The sequence below is a fragment of the Bactrocera neohumeralis genome, chromosome 2 (genome assembly GCF_024586455.1).
Source record: "Bactrocera neohumeralis isolate Rockhampton chromosome 2, APGP_CSIRO_Bneo_wtdbg2-racon-allhic-juicebox.fasta_v2, whole genome shotgun sequence".
Lineage (NCBI taxonomy): Eukaryota > Metazoa > Arthropoda > Insecta > Diptera > Tephritidae > Bactrocera > Bactrocera neohumeralis.
In genome coordinates this window covers 15,289,650-15,312,458 of record NC_065919.1, presented here as the reverse complement: position 1 = coordinate 15,312,458, position 22,809 = coordinate 15,289,650, and the positions used below count along the sequence as shown (strand labels likewise).

Sequence of the window (22,809 nt, the reverse complement as noted above, 5' to 3'; positions counted from 1 at the left end):
TTAAGTATCTAAAAGTGCAGTTGTGAGCACATTCCTACATATTCATATCACTGTGCGTCCATATGGCAGCCGCTTGAAATTTAATCACTGCCAACGATAGCGAACCGGAAACGAGGAAGTAGAAATAAAAGACATACCTAGTAATAAAAAGGAGTGCAAGCCATATTCGAACACACAAGCACATACATACAATGTATGTATGTATGTGCATAAGTGTATATATTATTAGATAAGAATGTCTAGAAAGGGGAAATTTGTTCCTGTTAATAGAACTAGCTTCATATTGTGAATGATTTCTTTTATTACTCATAAAATATTGTGCCCTTCAAAATTGTTAAATTCGTAACGCATTTAGGTTTTCGAAATCAAAATGTTTATACATAGTAAATATTAAGTACTTATTTGTGCTTGCAACCCTGTAGGAAATATTCTACGAATGAGAGGAAATTTGTTAAATGTAAAAAATAAGTTAGCAAAATTTTTTTTTTTTTTTTAATGGAGATGAAAATCGTTTTTTAATATTTCTCTAGGTTATACATACCTTTAAAAATTATGTATATTCGATTATTATCAAAGTTTAAAATCTTCTGTTCTATGTACATACTTGTGTATATAAGTAGCTCTCTTAAAAATGACCAACATCGACAAAAATTTTGGCTAAAATTAGACTTTTTTAAAAAGCGTCACCATTTTGTCAATTTTTGATTTTTTTTTCGACCCTACGATAATATTTTCCAGTAGAGAATTGTTTTCAGGTTTCATACAAGGAAAGGCCGGAATTACTGCTGCAGTGGAGAACCGCTGTGTAGCGCCATCGGAGATCAAGTCTAATCAAAAATATATTTAATGTTTTTTCTTTAAAAATTTTACTGAGTACACTTAAAATATCTGTAAATATACCTTTAGATTTTAAAGCAATTAAAGCAGTGTATTTTCTCAAAGGGTTATATACAGTTAGATGGCCGAGCTTCTCTCAAAAAGACGTTTTGCGGTGACCACTATATCTCTGAACTGGATCCTCTGAAATTAAAAAACCAAACAGATTTCGTTAAAGTAATGTCAAGTCTAGTAGAACAAATCGAAGGAATAAGCAGAATAAAACTTTTTCACAAAATGGCGGTTTCTAAAAAAAATCGATTTTTGACCAAAATGTCGGCCTTAAACTGTTTATAAAAAAATATTTATCTGTGAGAAAAAATCTTCAAGTTATACATTCCTAAAAATCTGCATCTTTTGGTATACACCTACTTATATGTAACCGGTCAAAGCACTTTTTTACAGTATGTCTCAAGCCCTTTTACATGACTGCCACAAACAAATTTTCACAAAATGTTCGTAACTTTGCAGATAGTATTTCCGGCAGGGTATGCACATACACAATTTCCTACACTTAAACTAGTAGCTGCGCCAAGTGTTTATAAATAAACAGAGGCGGCTGGCTGTGGTGTATGTGGCGTTGGTGGCGGCATCTGCAGCAGGTAACTTGCCTTTGATCAGACAAACACACACACGTACACAAATCGCAAATTCTAAAAATACCACTTTTTCCAGAGGAATATTTCGGTTGCGGTGCTGCAGTGAGGGAGTTAATATTGCGATTTTATTAGCCGTCGAATGAAACGGAAATTCGACCTTGGCAACTTCGGCATGGCAATAATAAAGCAATGGGGAAGTGCGGCACATAAGGGCGACTCACGTATTTTACTTGCTAAGCAAACAAATTGACATACATACATAGATACATACTTATGTATGTATTTACATAATTTATCGATATTATAAAGATTGATATAGCTTTAAATAGTATACTTCAGATTCTATATGTCGACAGTTTCTACTTGTTTTATAAACAATTAGCAATCTGTTGCCCTTCGCTGTAGATTGATTGATTTCGAACAGCTTTCAGCTTATTCTTTGGCCTTGAAGTTAGGCTAAGTAATATAAGTCCACAAAAATCTGAAATGTGTCTGAGCTTGTAACTTTTACTGCGTTCACCTTTGACTTGACAGTAACTTGAAGAAACGCAAGAAAAGTGTCGAAATATTAATTAAAAAGCTGCAGGAAATTCGCTCCCACAACAGCTAGTATGACAGCACTAAGTTAAAAAAGGACAAGGGAGAGGGTAGGTCGCAACCGACCTTTATGTACAACGCCTGGTGTGTGTACCTGCTGACGACAACCTTACCCCACGGCGCTCAAAATCACCACGGATCAGGTCAATTCGTTCACCAGCGCCTTGAAAATACCAGTCATTTTCGGTACCAATTGGGTGTGTAGAATGGACACACTAACCACCTTGGTTGGATTCGAGGCCCATTTGAAACCTCTGCAGTACTTTGGGCTCGGCACCCTGTTGCAATGCAACTCCACAATCAACTGACTAAGCGTCAGTTCAGCACGTATTCGGATTTTAATGACAACACCACGACATTCTCCGATGGGCCGGTCCGCATAAGCAGGTTGGAGTGAACTTCAGGGGCTCCTGCTCCCCGTGGCACCAGAATTAAGTCTCCGGTCAGACCTCGTAGACCAGTTGAGCTTCCGTACTGCTGTGGAATGGTGACCAGTGGTCGGACCGCATACGCATATTACACGCAAACATCATTTACACTAGCTCTTAATTCTTAGTTAAAAGTCTTCGCGGCCTACACAATTCGCGCGCAAACGGCCCTAACTGTTCGACATTCCGATTAGGGGTGATCACACCGCCAACGTTTATCAGTCCAGCTAATCCCCATATCATCCAGATCCCTAATGTCGACGTACATCGGTCATACTGCAATTACATGCACCCAGTTCTCTAACCCCGCCCTACAAAAACAACCCGACCTATCAGATAGGTGCCTCTGATGCAAAAATGCATTCAGAGGCCCATGCCCCGCAAGCAGAAAACCAGGACTCAGACAAAATCTATAGTCTGCGTTACCCTCAACAAACCCAACATCCCGAATGTACTCATAAGTCACTCGACCGTTAGGACTATTGTCAACGGTCTTGCCACCTACACCTGACCATATCATCTAGAAGCCTTCTGCTCCGTAGATTTCCCTCTCTCTTCACATCATCAGCGGAAATCCAGTCATTCCGCAGCAGTGACACACTCAAACCCTCTTCTTAACCTGAAAGTAACAGCACGCTGTATGACAATCAGGTTCAAGAGCGGGTGCACCTAACAGAAGCTGCATAGCATCCATTGAGACGGTGCGACATACAGGCAAGCAGGCAATCATTATACAGCGCTGTATTAAGAGGTGTTTGTGGGACCCCAAAACTGTCACCGCTGCTATCCACCATACAACGGCTCCATAAGTGGCACAGGCTACATTGCCGGCAGTTGTATTGCTGCGAAGTGTGCTGTCAGGCTATGATAAGCTACATACATACATATACATATGTATATGTAGGTATATAAAGGAGTCTGAAAAAGTACACGTCGATGCTCGCTAACTAACTGCCTGACAGTTACTGACTTTTGGATGAAAAATAAAATTTTTGATTCAAAAAATTTTTTTTTTATTCAAAAATTTTATTTCTTAATTAATTTTGTTTTATTATATTTTGGATTTATATCTATAAAAAACAAATTTAATTCAAATGTTAATTCAATTATTTTTTATGCATTATTTGCAACTCTGAAATTGGCCGATCATAGTCAAGTTAGAAGTTTTTGTTTGTTTTAACTCAGCGTGTTTTTTGAGGGTGTTCTGAGAAGTTAACCGCAGCTCCGCCATTGCAGTGGATTTTCTTAGTGTGCTCTGCATATGTGGGCGATATTATACAAGTATAGCACAAAATATAATATAAATAAATATTTACATAGATGTAAGACTTTCGGCTTCTTGCTTCATTAATTCCCTTGAAGCATGAATAACTCTTTATTTCAGCCGAACACTTTGACCGAATTCAATCAAAAGTTCATACAAATTGAACCAACAACTTATGTATGTACATATCCATTGGATGTATAGTACGTGTATACGTATGTAGGTGTGAATGTGTCAGGCTAATTTCATGCTTAATTTACGCGAGGCAAGTTAGAGATATACTATGTATGTATGTATGTATATGCTTATTTCCGTTTAAGGAAGCGCAGACGTCATCGCATTGTTGCACGTACACATATAAACACTTATACATATATACAAACATATAGCAAGTACATATGTATGTAATAAGTGTATTTTCTTCAATTAACTCGATAAGTAGATTTGTCATATTACTTGCCCTCGTAACTCTCAATTTGAACTTCGAGCACAAAAGCGCACAAAAAGAGCAATTAATGCTTGCGTAATGATTAATTATGAGAATGCTCATATGCGTTGCAATGCCGCTTAGTTACTTAAATCTAACATTCGTTTTTGAGCTAGAATTCGTATATGCGTGTGTGTGTGTATGTCAAAACGCCAAGTAATTGCGTTAAATGTGCGTAAAAGCGGCTAATTTAATTAGCGCAGAGTTTGGGCGCGGGTTTAAGCACAAGCCAAGGAAAGCATATACATACATACATGTATATGTATGCATGTGTGTGGGAAAGAGTGTCGAGCATTATTATTTCATTATTTTCGAGTTTACGTTTAATTAAGTAATTTTCTTCCTTTTTGTGCTTGTTAAAGTTAAGAGCTCCTGGCTTTAGTAGCATTGACTAATGTACTTACGTACATAAATTATGCATAAAAATACATATAGTATATACATACATACATATTTATAGTATGAAAATTAATGAATTTCCAAACAGTCATAGGTATTTTGCAATAATTTACTTTGCTCATAACAACTTCATAATTATTTTACCAAAAAATAATTTCTAATCCCATTATTTATTCATTAATCAAAAGCAATCGAGAGCGTAAAGTAATATTATTCTGTTAAATAAAATTTATCCCAGAAGTATTGTATTTGTTGCTTTGCAGCTGAGTTCTGTTGTTGCATCATTTACTGTGCGAGTGTGTTTCGCTTATCTGGGTTTGTAGCGCTGCAAAATACACATACATACATACATACATACATGTTTATATACATTTATGAGTTAGATGACAATCTTATCAACAGCCGTTTCAAAGATAAAGTTTATTCTGCTTTTAACTATTTGCTTTTACTAACTGTTTTTTATGATTAATTGCGAGTTCACGCCAAAATAACAACAGCAAATACATTAAGCATATGTATGTCTGTGTGTGTTGGTGTAACAAGTAATAATTCAATAATTCAATGAGTACTGAGAGTAAGAAAAAGCTGCAAATAAGTCAGAGTTTTGTTGTGACAATTCTTAAAGAATATTAGAATTAATTTTATTTTATTTATTAAAAAAATAATCTAAAAATAAAAAAATAATATAAAAAAAAAAGTTAAATTCTGCTGCACCGGGTCTACAATATCCTTCAGAGGTGTATTTGTAATGTGGAGATGGATCACTTCGAGGTTCCCTACTTAAAAAAAAACACACTGAAGCTTCGAATTTTATGGAGAATGTTTATTATCGTTCGAAAGAACATTCTTTGGTAATTAGTTTTTGAAAATTTCAAATATGGGCCGCGGTTACATCTGAAATGGTCCATCCATTCATTGAGTCTAATTTTCCATCACTTTTTCGAGCAAATGACACGCGAGATATTTTGTTCCAAGGCTTGAATCGAAACGGGATTGTTCGCATAGACTTTGACTTTACATATCCCCACAGGAAAAAGCGTAACGGTGTGATATCACACGATATTGGTGGTCAATCAACCGAGCCAAAATGTGAAATTATCTGTTCACCGAAGAGTTATCTCAATAAATCCATTGATTGATGCGATGTGTGGGAAGTGTGTCTTGTTGAAACCAAATGTCGAGATCACGAGCTTCAATTTCAGTCCTCAAATAGTCGGTTATCATGACGCGTTAACGGTCGCCATTGACGGTTACGTTTTCACCTACAACATTTTTTTAGAAATACATAAAGACCGATGATTCCGCCGGCCCACAAACCACACCAAACCGTTGTTTTCTGGATGAAATAGCAGCTCTTGAATCTTTTCAGCTTGCTACTCGTCCGAAATGCGGCAAATTGCTTTTTTACATACCCATTGAGCCAGAAAAGTTCCTCATCGCTGAACGATATTTGGCTCGAAAACGTCAGATCTTCTTGGAACTTTTCAAGAGCTCATAGAGCGTAGCAATGTCGGTTGGGAAGGTCGAGCGGTTTCAGTTCCTGCTCAAGCTGTATTTAGCTCTCAATTTAAGATCTCGACGCAAAATGCGCCAAGTCGTTCCAAACGCCAGTCCGAGTTGATGCGAACAGCGCCGAATCGACTCTCCACGGTCTTCGTGTATACTCTCAGCTCCGGCTGCTATAATTTCTTCACTGTGTGCTGTACGTGGTATATTCGGTCGAATATTATCCAATAATGAATGCTCGAATATTTTCCAAGATTTTTCAGTCACGTCTTCTACCAAATAGCTTTAACAACTGGCAGCCAATAGTTACCAGCGTCCAATTGAACGACGTTGACCATTTAAAACCCTTACAAAGGGGAAACGGATAATCTTGCTTGGGGCGAAGAGATCACCAAAACTCTTACTATTTGCTTAAATGTCGTTGAGAACCGTTCGTTTAACGCGCTTAAGGGCTTTCAAAAACTGTTTTATTATCTCATTTAATTCAGAAACATCAAAAAAAAAAAAAAAACATCTATAGAATATTGTCTAGAATACTGTATAGAATATTGTCTTAAACTCTTGTTGAAAGTTGATCCAAGTAAAAGTTTGGAAGATACAACCTTGAAAAGTAGCGTCCTCGAGCTCAGCTATGTAGTCACTTTAAATGTGTTTTGCTCGAAGTTGTGCTTTCAAAGTCGGTTTTCAACATTTCTCGCTATCTACTCGAGAGATATAATTTACAAGGTCTGGAACGAAGGATGTTTTTGTTCAATTACAACTATTTGAACACAGGAGTTCTTCTTTTCTGTGACTTCACACAAGACTACACATAACAGTCCACGTGAGAACTTTGATCAGCTAATTTACATTGCCTAAGGATAAGGTTAAAACGTTAGATACACCATTAGAATTCAAAATCGTGTAATACGGAAAGTAGAGGTGTTGTACTACGCTTTAGGTCGTCTTCGAACCAAAAGATAAAATGTTTTTTATGGAAGCTTTATGTTTCAAATTCTACTCATATTTTTCAAGTGATTTGCGAAATATGAAAGTTGCCAGTTTCATCTTCAGAATCTAAGGTTTGAACTACAAAAAAGTGATTCGCATATGCCTATGATATTGACAGTTTACTAGATAGCGGGGTAGCATAGCTAGATCAAACATTTTCTCGGGACTCGCAATGATATACATATGTAAGTATGTAAATAAGTGCTATACGTCTGGCTGTGGGAGAACCAAAGTAGCATAAGTCCTGTGTTAGGCATCCCTACAACTCATGAAATTAATAATTAATTGTTCTAACCTACTATTCGATGCACACAGCAAAAAGACCCAGAACAGACCATACCAGAATATTTAAAGAGAGAAAGGGTGTAGTATTGAATAATTAAGTTAATTTCAGAGAATCTGCGAACATAAGATTCAGCCAGAGAACATAAAACAATTATCAATAAATAAATAATTTAAAAAATCTTTTATGTTCTCTGATTCAACTTTATTGAAACTCAATTCAAACCAGTGTTAGGGGAAAATCTCTCTCCCTCTCTCGCTCTCATACATGCCATCGGCAACTCTTCCACGCACCAGAGTCTCTTTACTTACTTCACTATCAATTCCAGTCGACAATTTGTGATCAAGCGATTCTCCACATTGCTACAGCTGTGTGCTTGTGTGTGTGTGAAACTAACACACACTTGGGTGTGCCTGCGATTGACTGGAGCTCCAGGCCGCCACACTGACTGCCGCCGAATATGCGGCGCGGCTATTCATTTGAGTATCTGAGTACGTGGAGATCGGTTCGGTGTGCTTTACTGAATTTATGCATTGCGGATAAAACGGCGCAACAACAACGATTTTTCTAAGACGTGAGGGTGTAGTAGGACGTGTGCGATAAGAAGCTAAAAGTTTAAATATAAAAATTCGTATTGGCGAAGCGCGAGCAAACGAAGGGTGCTTATTCGAATAGTGCAAGTGTTTTATTACATACATACATATGTACATATCTATATACAAATACATATATTTGTGTTGTTGCAAAAGCAGCTGACGTGCAAAATTCAAAAAGCATTGAGTATTAATCACAAATAAATAAAACAAATAAGAATTGCTAAAGTTTAAAGTGTGCGATAAGCCCAACGCCGAGGCAAAAGCGAGAGTCAAAGGAAGCGAGCGTGTAGCCAGCTAAGCAGCAGCGTATAAAATTTATCGAAAACCATAGAAATCAAGACGTTGACGGAATATTGTGTACGTGTTACAGTTGGTTGTTGTTTTACATTTTACTTACAGTATATTTGTTGCTTTTTTTGTTTTCACAATTAAATAAGTTTTGCGTATGCTGCTCACATGAGTGTATTTGTGTTGCTGTATTTTAACCAAATAAATTTTTAAGTTTGTTATTATTAATTTTTTTCTCACAATATTGTTTTTGCGCCCGCACAAATGACGTAATGGCATAATAATGACCTTGTAAGCTGTCATTAACGCCGTCGTTGTGGCTGTCACTGTCACTGCCACTGTCGCTGTCATTTTCGTCTATACATTTGCATGCAAATTATTATTTTGATATCATTATTGCAACTGTGAATCTTGCAAATACTTTTTAGGGTTAGGTTGAGGTGTTTACGTTTCCACAGCGGCAATAAATAAATTGCGCGATATGCGTTAAAAGCAGATGTCAATTTATTTGGCTTTAAAATCTGAAATAAGATAGTTAAGCAGAAAAAAGTGAAATAAAAACTGTGAAAAAACATTTATTGTATTATTTTCAAAATTGTGTTCCAGCTATATGAATTTTTCCAGAACTTTATAAGTAAAACGGTAAAAATAACAACACTGTTTGTGTTTGAGATTACATTGAAAGCCGTTTTCTCAATGTCTGGCTAGCAGCCATCTGTCAGTTAAGGGGTTACATGGGTTTCCTCGGGTAAAAACAGCCTTTTTTCAACAATTCTTTTCTCATATAAAAAATGAAATATTTTATTACAATTTGTTTATTGTTGCAAACATACACTATTACCAAAAAAACTTAAATTTTTGAAAAAAAAAAAAAAAAATATTTTAAACTCGACCATTGCGATGACCCCTCGGAAAAAATGCGCTCGCGTTGGCAGGATAACTTTTTATAGGATCATCTAAAGTGAAAAATACGTGTTTTAGTTAAAAACTTAACTTAGAACTTGCACAAAGGTAAACAACTGAAATTTCATTGGACATTTCGCGACATTTATTTTTAAATAGTTGTAATCGAAAAAAATCCTACGTTCAAGTCTTTAAGAAGTGTATCTCAAACACTAGTGTAAAATTTCATGAAGATCGAATGAGTAGTTCTCAAGAAATCTTGCCAACCGACTTCAAAAACACTTTTTCGAGAAAAACGTGTTTAAAAACGACGCACTTAGCTCAGCTAGCCTTCAGCACACAAGTTCTCAAGGCTTTATCTTCGAAACTATTACTCGGATCAACTTGAAAATTTAGGTAAAAGATGTTGTCGAATTTAATAAGCCAATAAAACAACTGATTTTTTGAAACCCGTAAACCCATCTAACCCCTTAAAACGAAGTTCTTTGCCGAAAAAAGAAATCTTGGTTAAGTTAATCACAACTTAACTGACAGCTGGCTGCAAACTAAACATTGAGAATTAATGGTTTGTCAAAAAAGTCTTGCGGTATTTTCGCTAGTTGGCGCTGAAAGCGCGTAGTTCTAGTTTATTCGTCGCATCGGGTCATGCTATACCTTTTTTGGAAAGCTCATTTCACGCGCTAACATGTGTTTGATTGATTGTCGTTTCTTTTAAGTCGTTCGTGAGTTATAGCCTCGCAAACATGGAGCAAAATAAAGAAAATACGGCATATTTTACAGTACTACTACGATAAAGGCAAAAATGCATCTCAAGCCGCCAATAAAATTTGTGCAGTTTATGGACCCGAGACAGTTTCCATTTCCTCCGCACAACGATGGTTTCAACGTTTTCGTTCTGGTGTAGAGGTGGTCGAAGATGCGCCACGCTCCGGAAGGCCTGTCGTCGAAAATTGCGATAAAATCGCTGAATTGGTCGAAAGAGACCGGCATAGTAGAAAAAAAAAATAAACAAAGAAATAAAATAAAAAATAAAATAAAAATAAATAAAATTCAATAAAAATACCGCAAGACTTTTTTGACAACCTATATTATTATATTATTATTTATTTAGATTTTGTTGGGTCAGTTTGTATAGCAGCTACATGTACATGCTACAGTATTCCTATCTGAAAAATTTGTATGAAGATTACAGAGTTGCATTGGACAGTAATATATGCCAAATTTCGTGAAGATATCATGTTATATACAAAAGCTTTCCATACAAGAACCGGATTTTGTTCGGTCAGTTTTTACAGCAGTCCGGTCATTAAAATTTAAATTTGTCAATTTTGTGTATTGTTCTTAAGAGAACTTTCTCAAAACACCAAAAAACTTGGCTTTATATAAAAATAATAATGAAATTTATACAGCCATGGGAGCTGTTCGGTGAGGACTGTCCGTGTTGGGAAATTTCACTGTATTTCATAAAGTCGCTCATTATTAGAAAAAAAATTATATTTTTTTAATTATCACAATCAGCTTATTAGCACAAGTTATGCCAATTCTTAGCCAGCGCATACATAGATAGTATATGAAAAAGTTCTTCAATAATACAAAAAAAAAGAAACAATAATTGGACAAAACGTGAAAACGTGCTAAAATCACTTTATGTAAGCCGACAACGTTATGTGGCAACAAAAAAATTAAACTATGCTAAATAATTAAGTATGTACATATGTTTGTATTTCATATGTATGTACAAACATATATTAACCTTAACCAGTTTCTGTATTTGCCCTGTAGGAAAAATCTGTTGATGAATGAATTGGAAGCTGGGACATCTGGTTGACAAATGAATTTCTGATTTTAGTCAATATTTATAGCTCCCTCTACTCTAAAGGGCCAGCCAGTAGCGAGTTTATATAGGCCCATTGCCAATATTCGACATTCACGAAAATTTACTCAAGAACATTGAACACTGTTCCATCGTGAGAAGTCTTACACACCAAATTTAAGGGGCTACATGGGTTTACAGGTTTCAAAATCGATTTTTTATTGTCTTATTAAATTCTAAAACGCCACTAGAATATTGTCTTAAATCAAGTTGATCCGAGTAATAGTTTCGGAGATAAAGCCTTTAGAAGTTGTGCGCTCGGGACTAGCTAGGCAAAGTGCGCTGTCTTTGAACGCGTTTTTCTCGAAACTGTGTTTTTGAAGTCGGTTGTCAAGATTTCTCGAGAGCTACTCAACCGATCTTCATGAAATTTTACACAAGTCTCTGAGATACAGTTGTTAAAGAGTTGGATGAAGGATTTTTTTTAATTTTAATTTCTTTATAAAAATGTCTGGCAAAAATCCGATTTTCAGCTTTTTTCTTTCGTCCAAGTTCTAAGTTAAGGTTTTAACTAAAACAATAAAAAACTAAAAAATGGCGTCCCAATGGCCGAGCTTAAAATATATTTTTCCAAAAATTTCAAAATTTTTTTGTTAATAGTATGTGTTTGTAACAATAAAGATTTAAATAAAAAATTAATTTTGTTACATGAGAAAAAAATTGTTGAAAAAGACTGTTTTTAGGCGAGTAAACCTATGCAGCCCCGTTCCCACGACAGTCGGGTCTACGCAGCCGGAACGGATCAGAATTATTTTCGGCCAAGGACTGCCACATCGGCGGATTTCTGCCGCTACAACAACAACAACGTGCAACCCCTTAATAACTTGTACCAACCACTTACCGATCCTTCATACTGTCTGTATGTATCGAATGTATGTATGTCTGTAGTGTTTGCTCGGTGTTTTATCAAAATTTATAAAATGTTTCACAAGTTCATAATCGAAAAACGGCAGCACCGACAGTAGATAAATCAAATTATACCAGCGCCGGAAAATCGGTAGGCGTTCAAGCGCTACCGGCATATTCACACACATACATACATATGTACATGTATAGCAACACATACACACATACATACATAAAAGCATTTTGTCACACAAAAAGCATGAAAGTAAATACAATAAACGGAATGACAAGGCAAAGCAGCGAATATAATGATAAACGCTTGCATAAGTATATATTTATATATACATATGTACTTATATATCTATGTATATGCATGTGTGGTTATTTATACATATATGTATATACAATTTATGTATGCACATACATATACACGTACATATAAGTAGATAAACGCATCATATGAGATAATAATCAACATTAACAACAACAACGCTAAACAATAATAAAACAATACGAAGGCAATAACAACAATATTAATTAAGTTGAACGCAAACGCAACAACTACAACAACAGCAATGTATCACATTAATATTAAATTAGAAAGCCATCCCAGCTTGTCTCATTTTCACTTATCTAAACGTTTTGTTGTGCTTTTTGTTGTTGTTGCCACTCATTGTTACTATTTTATTTAAGGCTTCATTGCCTATTTGTATCGAACTCACGTCGCAAATGCGTCGTTTCTGGAATTTCCAAAGGTTTTTTGTCTAGTTGTGCAATTGCGTTTATTAAACATATTTATATGTACTATGTATGTATGTACATATGTGAGTGTGTGTATGTTTGTATGGATGTTCGCATGATTATACTTATTAGTAGCAACCAATCTGGCCGACACTAAATTGTGGCTGTAACGGCGTCAAAGGCGAAACAGCACAATGGCTAAAGCATTTAATGAAATAAGTTAATAACACACACATGCGCATACATACACATACATACATATATACAGATTCACAAAAAAAAACTCTCGTCTGCCTTTCGTGCCTTTATTGTGCTCTGATGATCACTTCGACGGGTGTGTCTCTTTGTTTGTGGCGCATTACTGCTGTTGCTGTTGTTGTAGTTGTGTAGGCGCTAGTTGCGTTGAGTGTGTTGGCCCCGCCATCGCCTCAATCGTTAATGTGTACGAGTTTTTCACCTTATTTTGCATAATTCACGTTGGTGATAAAACTGGTTTTACATCTATTGGACATTAAACGAGCGAGTGATTAGCATTTCTTTCCACTTTCGGTTATTTGTTATTGTCATTTTGGCGCAACACTCTTTCCACTGCCGAGTTTGAGAACGGCAACAGGTTGTTTGAGTACTTAATGAAATGATAAAATATTATCAAAGCGATAAAATATGTATTAATTATTCGTTACGTGCCAAGTAATACATTTTATTAGTTATGCATACAGATAAATCCGTTGGCCATTTGTTAAAATAGCTTATGTTAACTTATTTTTAGCGAGCACTAAACTAATTGAGTTCTTATAACCTACTTTTTCGAGACTCGTGTTTTTTCTCAAAGAATAGCGGGAAACGTCAGCTTTATTCTATGAAAAAAGATACTAAAGCTCATGTTCAGATTTTTTTAGAACACTCTAGCAGACAGATTTTTACTTCTTCACTTAAACTACTTAACCAACTGCTATAGAAGTATGTACATATGTATGTATCTACATTAGGGTGTGCCATTTTGAGACAACCTTTTTTTTTCAACTGAAAAACAGGCTCAAAACTTTCGAAATGTGTAAAAAACAAGAAAAAACGTTAACTTCGGTGGCACCGAAGCTAAATACCCTTCACAGGTGCATTTCTGTTAGTCACTATGTGTTCAGTTTGTATGGAAGCTATATGCTATAGTAATCCGTTCTAAACAAGTTTTCTAGAGATTACACATTTTTTTTTTTTCAAATGTGAAAGTTGTCCATACAAAAACTTGATTCCGATCGTTCATTTTGTATGGCATATATGTTATAGTGGTCTGATATCGGCCGTTCCGACAAATGAGCAGCTTCTTGAAGAGAAAATGACGTTTGCAAAATTTCAAAACGATATCTTAAAAACTGAGAGACTAGTTCGTATATATACAGACAGACGGACAGACAGACGGACATGGCTAAATCGATAGGGTCTCCGATCATTTATATATATACTTTATAGGGTATCCGATGATTCCTTATGGGTGTTACAAACTTCGTGACAAACTTAATATACCCTGTTCAGGGTATAAAAAAAGTCACTCAAAAGATGAGTTCTTAATATTGATATTAAGAGGTGCCTCTTTCAAATTTTTTGTTTTCCATATAAATAACATGGAAAAAAATCATTTTTTTTGTGGTGGTTATTGTGCGGAGGTTATTATATGTGCACGCGATGGCTGCCAGTAGGGATGGTAAACTCGATTCCGATTCTACTGGAAAATCGAGTTTTCTCGTAAAATAATCGATTTTTCGGAATCGATCTTCAGTAGTCGAAGTCGATTAAGAATCGATTCTTGACATTCGAAAAATCGAATTAATATTAATATTAAGAGCTCATCTTTTGAGTGACTTTTTTTTACACATTTCGAAAGTTTTGAGCCTGTTTTTCAGTTGAAAAAAAGGTTGCCTCAAAATGACACACCCTAATGTACATGAATATTTTCTTTATATACTATATAAAAAGTACATGTCACGTTGTTTGTCCGCGATGGACTCCTAAACTGCTGAACCGATTTTAGTAAAATTTAGCACAATGTGTCCGGTTTGAACCAACTTAGAAGATAGGTTAGTAAAAATAATTGATAAATAAAAAATATGGCGAAAGCTCTAATAAATGGACGCTCTATTAAGCGGACATCTCCATTAACCAAGTACATTGTTGATGTTTATTAAGTACAATCTATTAAGCGGCCAACTCTGTTAACTGGACAGAAAGGCTGGTAACCATGCATTGAAAAATCAGCCTTAAATTCGTTAGCATAGCATAGCAACGTCTGGCCAGATCCACTAGTTCATATACATACATATGTACGTGTGTGTATTTTATCTTGGAAATTTTTGCTAAAATAAAAGTTAATTTGACACGCGTGTAAACAGTTATTATTTTTTTGCTCAGCAACAACAAATTGTTATTCGATGTTTGATAAAGTTAAAGCGCATTGTTACTATCAGACAGGTGTTGAAGCGTTTGGAAAAGACAAGAAGTGAAAAAGTTCCATTTAAAAAAGAAGATGAAAATAATAAAAATCAAACGAAAAATAATTTGCCGGCGATGGGTCGTCGGCAAGAGGAAGAGGAGTGACTGAATTTTTAAGGGCTAAAAACGGTTCATCTCAATTTGCGTGCAAAATCGTAAATCCTATGGAAAAAGCTTACCTGGCAAAGTTTTGTGTAATACAAGGATCTATAACTTTTGTACTTTTTTTTTTGTTTACTTTTTTCACATAACCTCAAATTTTATGTGAAAACACAAAAATAAGCAAGTGCTGAGTTTTTTCTTTTTGTCTGTTACAAAAAAAAAATCTTACACGCTTACGCGAGATGTCAGCCTTCGCTCTAACGAGGACATCAACCAGCTGGTCAGCGGCATCTTCACAATTAAGGGCTTCACATTCCAGGTGCATATCCTTAAATCGTTATCTTCACTTCCTTTGCCATGGTCGCCATCAGAAGTGGGGTTTTTCTTCCGAGAATGAAAAGGAACAAATCATTGGGGGCGTTTTTTACGTGGCGGGTCCCAAACTCGGCGCACAACACTGTGGAGGGTATGTTTCGCCTTCTCACTTTAGCTCGCCTTCAAACGGATGTTCTTTGGCTACTCAGAGGATACTTGGTCTGCAGCCGGAAGTCGTGAGCTGCTTGAGCCATATGTAGAATAATCGTTTCTGGCCACACCCAAGCGAATGACAATCAGAGAACTTTCCTCATTTGCGTGAACTTTTACACATGACTCCATTCTTCACTGTTTCATAGACTCTTTAATTATTTTAATACAAAATATTCGTGATTTTAGCCTTTTTTACTTGGTATCTGAAAAGGACTAATCAATTCAAACGAAAATTCTCAAATAATAAAATATTTGCTTTTTTTAGGTCGGTAGACTTTTTCTTTATTTGAATCTATATTTCTTGATGGTGTAAAAATGTACATTACTATGATAGTTTTCTTAAAAACTGCAAAAAAGGTCTCACTTAACGGTTCAAAGCTGCTTTTGATTATTCGATATTTTTTTGGCACTTAAATATTCGTGTTGCTGATTAACTAGAATCTTCTAAATAATTTCACTATATTTTCAATGTTTCTAAAATTCATGATAAGGCGCATATTTCAAGCGTGATTCAATAAACAACTTCAACTGCTTTTCCTTTAAAAACAAAAGCCATTGAAATACCTTCAACAATTATTTCAAAAAACCACTCACACATTGAAGAGCATTTCACTTGAAATGAGTTGTTAAGCTAAACTTCTGAATAAGTACATATGTATACTTATATGTATGTACCTATATATGTACATATATATATGTATATACAGTGAAATTCCTCATAACCGGACTCCTACCGTTGCAGTGTTTTTGTGCGGCTAAGGGAGGGAGCTGTCAATATGTAAGGGCGTGACAAAAACGATTGCTTAAAATGTAATCTAAGAGTCAGAAACTGTAATTCAGACCTACATTTATACTGAACTGAGAATATAAAAGAGCGAGAACTGTAATTTGACACAATTTTCCTGAAATTTTTCCTGAAATCTTGTCCGTTTAACAGAGATAATTTGAACGAAATATTACCAAACCAGCATCCGTGTCCGGTTATGGGATTTGCTTTTATATAAAAATTGTACAGTTATGGAAGATGTTCGTAATGTGTAGTTTCACTGTACATGTATGTATGTATGTTATATAACTAAATAAAAAATTTCCATATTTTTCATCACTTCTCGCACTTGTAGTTTATAAATTTCTGATTCAAATATCTGACGATTGTTTACAAGTAGTTCACCTGACGCACTCAACACGACTACATGAAGAATTCTGTATGTACATTTTGGATACCACTACATACTATATATTATATATATGTATATACATACATATGTATGTATATAGATAAAGAATTGATTAGCGCGTTTTCAATTATAAATTGTTGCTTCATTAAATTCAGTGAGAGCTTGCGGTTTCAACGAAGAGTTTGTTTATACGAAAAGCACAGTCATACAAGTATAAACTGGAAATATATAAAAACGTATATTCTTTGTTAAAATCAGGTGTTTATTTGCAAAAATAAAATCATTTATATGTATGTAGATATGTAGCTATATGAATATGACTATCTGCCTTTATTTTAGAGATGGCTGTGTGTAAAAGCGTTACGTAACTCAGAGTTACGCGTGTAGGTCAAGAGATTTTTTTTAAGTATTACGCGAAAAACATATACATACATACATACATAAACAAAAAAGGAGAATTATATAATGTAAATATTTTTTCCGTCCAGAAAAGGATTTAAGAGATCTGATATTTTCTTTGTTCCAAATAAAAAAGCGGTTTACGCAAACGTTACTCCTATCCAGCAATTAAAAATTTCAATTTTTTCCGTTGAACTCGTGTATTTGGAAATCTGGATGATGTCTAACAACGCATCTAGACTTTTAGGAGGCTCTTTAAGATACCTTCTTTTTCTTTAATGGTGTAGACTCCGCTTACGCGGTTATAGCCGACTTTACAACAGCGCGCCAGTCGTTTCTTCTCTTCGCTATTTGGCGCCAATTCGAGATACCAAGTTCAGCCAGGTCCTTCTCCGCTTGATCTCTCCAACGGAGTGGAGGTCGTCCTCTTCCTCTGCTTTCCCGGCGGGTACTGTATCGAATACTTTCAGAGCTGGAGTGTTTTCGTCCATTGACCTTGCCACATGACTTTGCCAGCGTAGCCGTTGTCTTTTAATTCGCTGAACTATGTTAATGAAACTTGTACAGCTCATCGTTCCATCGACTGCGGTACTCGCTGTTGCCAATGCGCAAAGGACCATAAATCTTCTGCAAAATCTTTCTCTCAAACACTCTTCAGGTCGACTCTTCAAATGTTGTATTGTCCATGCCTCTGTACCTTATAGCAGGACGGGAATTATGAGGGACTTGTAGAGTTTGGTCTCCGTTCGTCGAGGGAGAAATTTAGTTTTCAATACACAGTGCAAAGTAGCACCTGTTGGCAAGAGCGAGTCTGCGATGTATTTCAAGGCTGATATTGTTGTTGGTGTTGATGCTGGTTCCAAGATAGACGAAGTCATCTACGACTTTAAAATTATGACTGTCAGCAGTGACGTGCGAGCTAAGTCGCTCATCCGATGACTGTTTGTTTGATGACAGGAGATATTTCATTTTATCCGCGTTTCCAACCACGCTTCGCTTCCTTATCCATACTGGAAAAAGCAGAACTAACGCCGCGGTTGTTGAGGCCAATGTTATTAATATCATCGGCGTACGCCATCAGCTGTAGACTTTTATAGAATATTGTACCTTCTCTATTTAGTTCTGCAGTTTGTATTATTTTTTCCAGCAATAGATAAAATCACATGACAGGGAGTCTTTTTGTCTGAAACCTTGTTTGGTATCGAACGGCTCGGAGGGGTCCTACTCTCGATCCTTACGGAGCTATTTGTGTCGCTCAAAGCCAGCTTACACAGAGATGTTAGCTGGGACTAATATCCCTTCACTTTATTGTCTCCTCTCTAAATCACCCCGAGTTTCTGATTATATTTAACTAAATTATCTGTTCAAAAACACCGGACCGAACCGTTGTCACGAAACCATTGACCGACAGTTGCGATTATTTTTCTATATAAAGTCTTGCATTCGCATATAAGATGTTTTATAGTCTACTCCGCTTATATAATAGTCATTGCATGGCGTTCCTAGTCTAATGGCATGTCCTGCTACTAGAGTTCTTATCTCATTATTATTTGAATTTTAATAGTCGACATGTGTGGCCTATATTCCTTTCATGTCACGTTTACCTGCCTGATAAGCAGGTCATGGATTGACTTACTGAGACTCAGCCATATTTATAACAGATTTATCGAACTGCTGGTAGATGGAAGGTGATTTTGGGGTCCAGTTTTGCTGAAAAGACACCACCTCCCACTCGGTTATCTAGTTTGGTCCCATCCGTCTAGATGCTTAACCCTGCACTCTTGTCAACTCACACTTTTCCCAATCCTTTCAGGAAGAGAAGGCTTTGCTCTATATATGTATCTCTCTTAAACACTCTCTTTTTTTCAAAATTTGCTCAAAATTAATTATTTTGACAACTAAAATGAGATAACATCCATATTTATTATATTTAACTACATTTTTTTCCCCATTGTATTCAGCAGTTTTTTTAGGTTTTCCTTTTTTATACATATTTATGTAGATTATGTGTGAAATTCCGCGACTCTTGTTCGTTATCTGCAATACATACATATGTATATACACATGTAATCGTACATATAACTTATTGTGAATTTTTACTTTCTCTTCCTTCTGATTTGCCACGAAAGTGCGCTTTGAACGCCTACTCCTCTGACGACAATGAATGTTTACAAATGACAAGTGGTCTGGAACCGGCACTCAGGCCGCTTTTCATGACCCACACTTGTGGCGTTGCGTCTGCTTGGTGTGCAACAGATAAGTCATGGCACTACATACAATATAACGGTTTTCTGTATCGAAAGTTGTATGCACTATCGCATTACTATTATTTTCAGTGCTGGACTTGTATGTATTATTTATTATACACATTCAGCACAATTGCAACACTTATTACAATATAATCGCATTGTCGGCAACTGACGTCGATGTCTTTGACATTTCTATAAAAATGAACCGACAGAGTTGCTTTGGCATAACAAGTAGTTGACATTTATGTAGAGTGCATTCAACTGTTATTGTTGATTATGAAAATAATTGAATGTATATGTATGTATATACATATATGTATGTATAATATACATACATATAAACGATCTATCAATGTAAAATTATGATAGAAAAAACAAAAAAAGGTATTGTTAAATAAAATCCAAATATCAGTCAACAGAATGAGGTTAATGCTAATGAGAGAGTGAGAGAATAAAGATAGTTGAACTTAATACATATACTCTAAGTTTACTATACTACGATGCCATTATGTATGGTACTCTAGATTTCTTTTGAATGACCACCACGGGCACCAAGAAATAGTCTAACGGCGTCAAATCGCACGACCTAGGCTGGCCCTCTGACTGGGCCATTTCGTGTGGTAACACGTTCATCAAACTTGGTTTTCAATAAATCGATTGTTACATTCGAGGTGTGATTTGTGGTGCCGTCCTGTTGAAACCACATATTGTCCAAGTCCATATCACCCAATTCGGGCCAAAAATATTCAGTTATAATTGAGCGGCAGCGATTCCCATTCACAGTAACGTGCCGGTCTTAATCATCACAGAAAAAGTACGGTCCAAAGACGCCGCCGGCTCAAAAACCGCAGCAAATCGTAATTCGATTTCGGGATGCAATGGTGACTCATGTAATATGTGTGGATTGCTGCTTGACTATTTTGCTTATTAACGAAGCCATTTAGCTAGAAATGAGCCTCATCGCTAAAAATGATTTTTCGACGAAAATCCGCATCATTTTCAAGTTTTTGTTTAGCCCAATTCACGAACTTACGACGATTCTGTTGGTCAAGCGGCTTCAGTTCTTGTGTCAATTTGATCTTGTAAGGATGTAGGAAAAGATCTTTTCGCAAAATTCGCCACAACGACGTCGCCAAGATGCCCAAAGCTTGAGAACGACGTGTGAGAGACTGAGTTGGGTCTTCCTCAATTGATGCGCTACCGGCAGCAATATCCTCGACACTACAGTCAATTCTTTATCTCACTGGCACGAGAACATTTTGTACTGTGCTTGTGGATTCAAGTTTTACCACTAAACGCTCAATTGTTGATCTGACAGCATGATTATGACGACCATAAATTGGACGTACAGCTCTTAAAGTTGAGGCCACTGACTCCGAATTTGGTAGTAAATTTTAATAATTTCGAATCGTTGTTCGATCGTATATCTTTCCATGATGAAATGGCAAACTTTACTGAAGAGAAATGTCAAAAGAGCGGGAAAATATGTGCCGTCGTTTGCTGTCATTTGTAGCGACGTTTTTAAAAACCCTTATAACTTTTGTTTAAAAATAATTTTATCTGACTTTTAGTCATGAGTTGTTGTTTTCAACACTTATTTCAAAAGTATTTTTAGTAAATTCCGAATGAAGACGATTCGAAATTTTTTTTCGAGTTAAGCCTTATCATGAAAACTCAACATTTTTCGGAGGAATTGTGACAGAAGGATTGAATATTTTGAGCGAAAGTTTCGTTTTTTTCCACGAAAGTAGAGCTGGTGCAATAAAGCTACAACTCAAGACTTTAATCGCCGTTTTTCAAAACTTGTTGTACTACCCTGGTAATTTAGAAAATAAAGTACATACACATATGTAAGTATAACTTAACACATTCAAGTGAGTCGATTTTTAACTCACATATCATTTCATATTCCCTTTTGCTTGGTTAAACCCATTCCCAGTATAAATATCACGACATTCTTGGCTGGCTTATCACATTTCTATTTGCAACATGAACCATTCCATTTTAACAGCGCATAATGTGTGTTTGAAATATGTTCCTTGGAATTTTTTTTTATGAAAACAATAGATATTTGCAATCAGTTACTACTCAATTAAAATATATACATACATATGTATATAGAAAATGAAATTCGATACTCAGCACTACTTTGTCATGCTTATTATTATTAAAATATTATATATTACTATATACGAGTATTATGACACCACACATTGGAAATGTCGGTGCTCAAAGTGGACGCACAGTAATTGGTGGCAGCTTCTTGTAGGAAGAATTCTGCGCAACAACAAAAAGCCAAACCATCAACTTCTTTGTTGATGGCGCTCGCGGCTTAATCGCTTTTTAATCACAGCTCATTAGACGTCAGTGGTTCCGCCGCCGACAGCTAGTAATCAGCATTGTTTACTCTAGTTACCATACATACATACATATATGTATGTATATGGGTGTGTATAATAAGTGCCTTTTTGTTATTATTAATAGGCAGCTAGCAGACTGCCTCCGTTTTCGGTTCTCCTTTTCTGGCTTTGTGCTTATGCGTCGCTTCGTCTGGACCAAACATATATTTACTTATGATGCACGCACTTGTTGCATGCTGTTCTGGGTATACATACATACATACTTAGGTATTAAAACGAGTATGAAAGGATGCTGTTTGCTGTTATTTTTGGTGGCGCTGACTTGCTGGCCTTCGTCTTATCAAATTGGCGGGAAATTTTTTTTTTTAATTTTTTTCTTTGTACGTTCAGTACTAAATCAATACTGTGTTTACTTTGCCGTAATAAGTACGAATAATGAGTTGTTATTTTTGTAAAAATCCTATTTTGAAAGTATATAAATTGTGACAAAAAAGTATGCGGAAATTGTAAATAAAACGTGAAATATTTAATTATTCATCAATATTTACATATGTTGTTGCTTTCAAAATAATCCCCACCAAATGTAATACACTTATGCCAAGAAGTTTTCCAGTGCTCGAAACACTTTTCATAAGCACTTTTTGTTATGGCCTTCAGCTCAGCTCCTTCAGCGAATTTTAATTTATCTCTTCGATCGACAGAAAAAGGGTTCCATGGAGCGGTAATTTCGGTTTGGGGAACAAGAAAAAAGCAAAAGGAGCCAAATCTGGTGAATACGGTGGTTCATATATCGTATTCATTGCGTTTTTGGCTTTAAATTCGATCATAATCGT

The 22,809-nt window shown here is 35.8% G+C and overlaps 1 protein-coding gene across 1 annotated transcript in view; it reads left to right on the top strand.

The window, feature by feature from the left end:
• Positions 1-7,903: 7,903 nt before the first annotated feature.
• LOC126767446 (ras-like GTP-binding protein RhoL) overlaps positions 7,904-22,809 on the top strand; it is a 31,256-nt gene continuing 16,350 nt past the window's right edge. The window contains exon 1 of the mRNA XM_050484953.1: positions 7,904-8,382. The gene's annotated coding sequence lies outside the window, so the exon portion shown is untranslated. The remainder of the gene's footprint in view (positions 8,383-22,809) is intronic.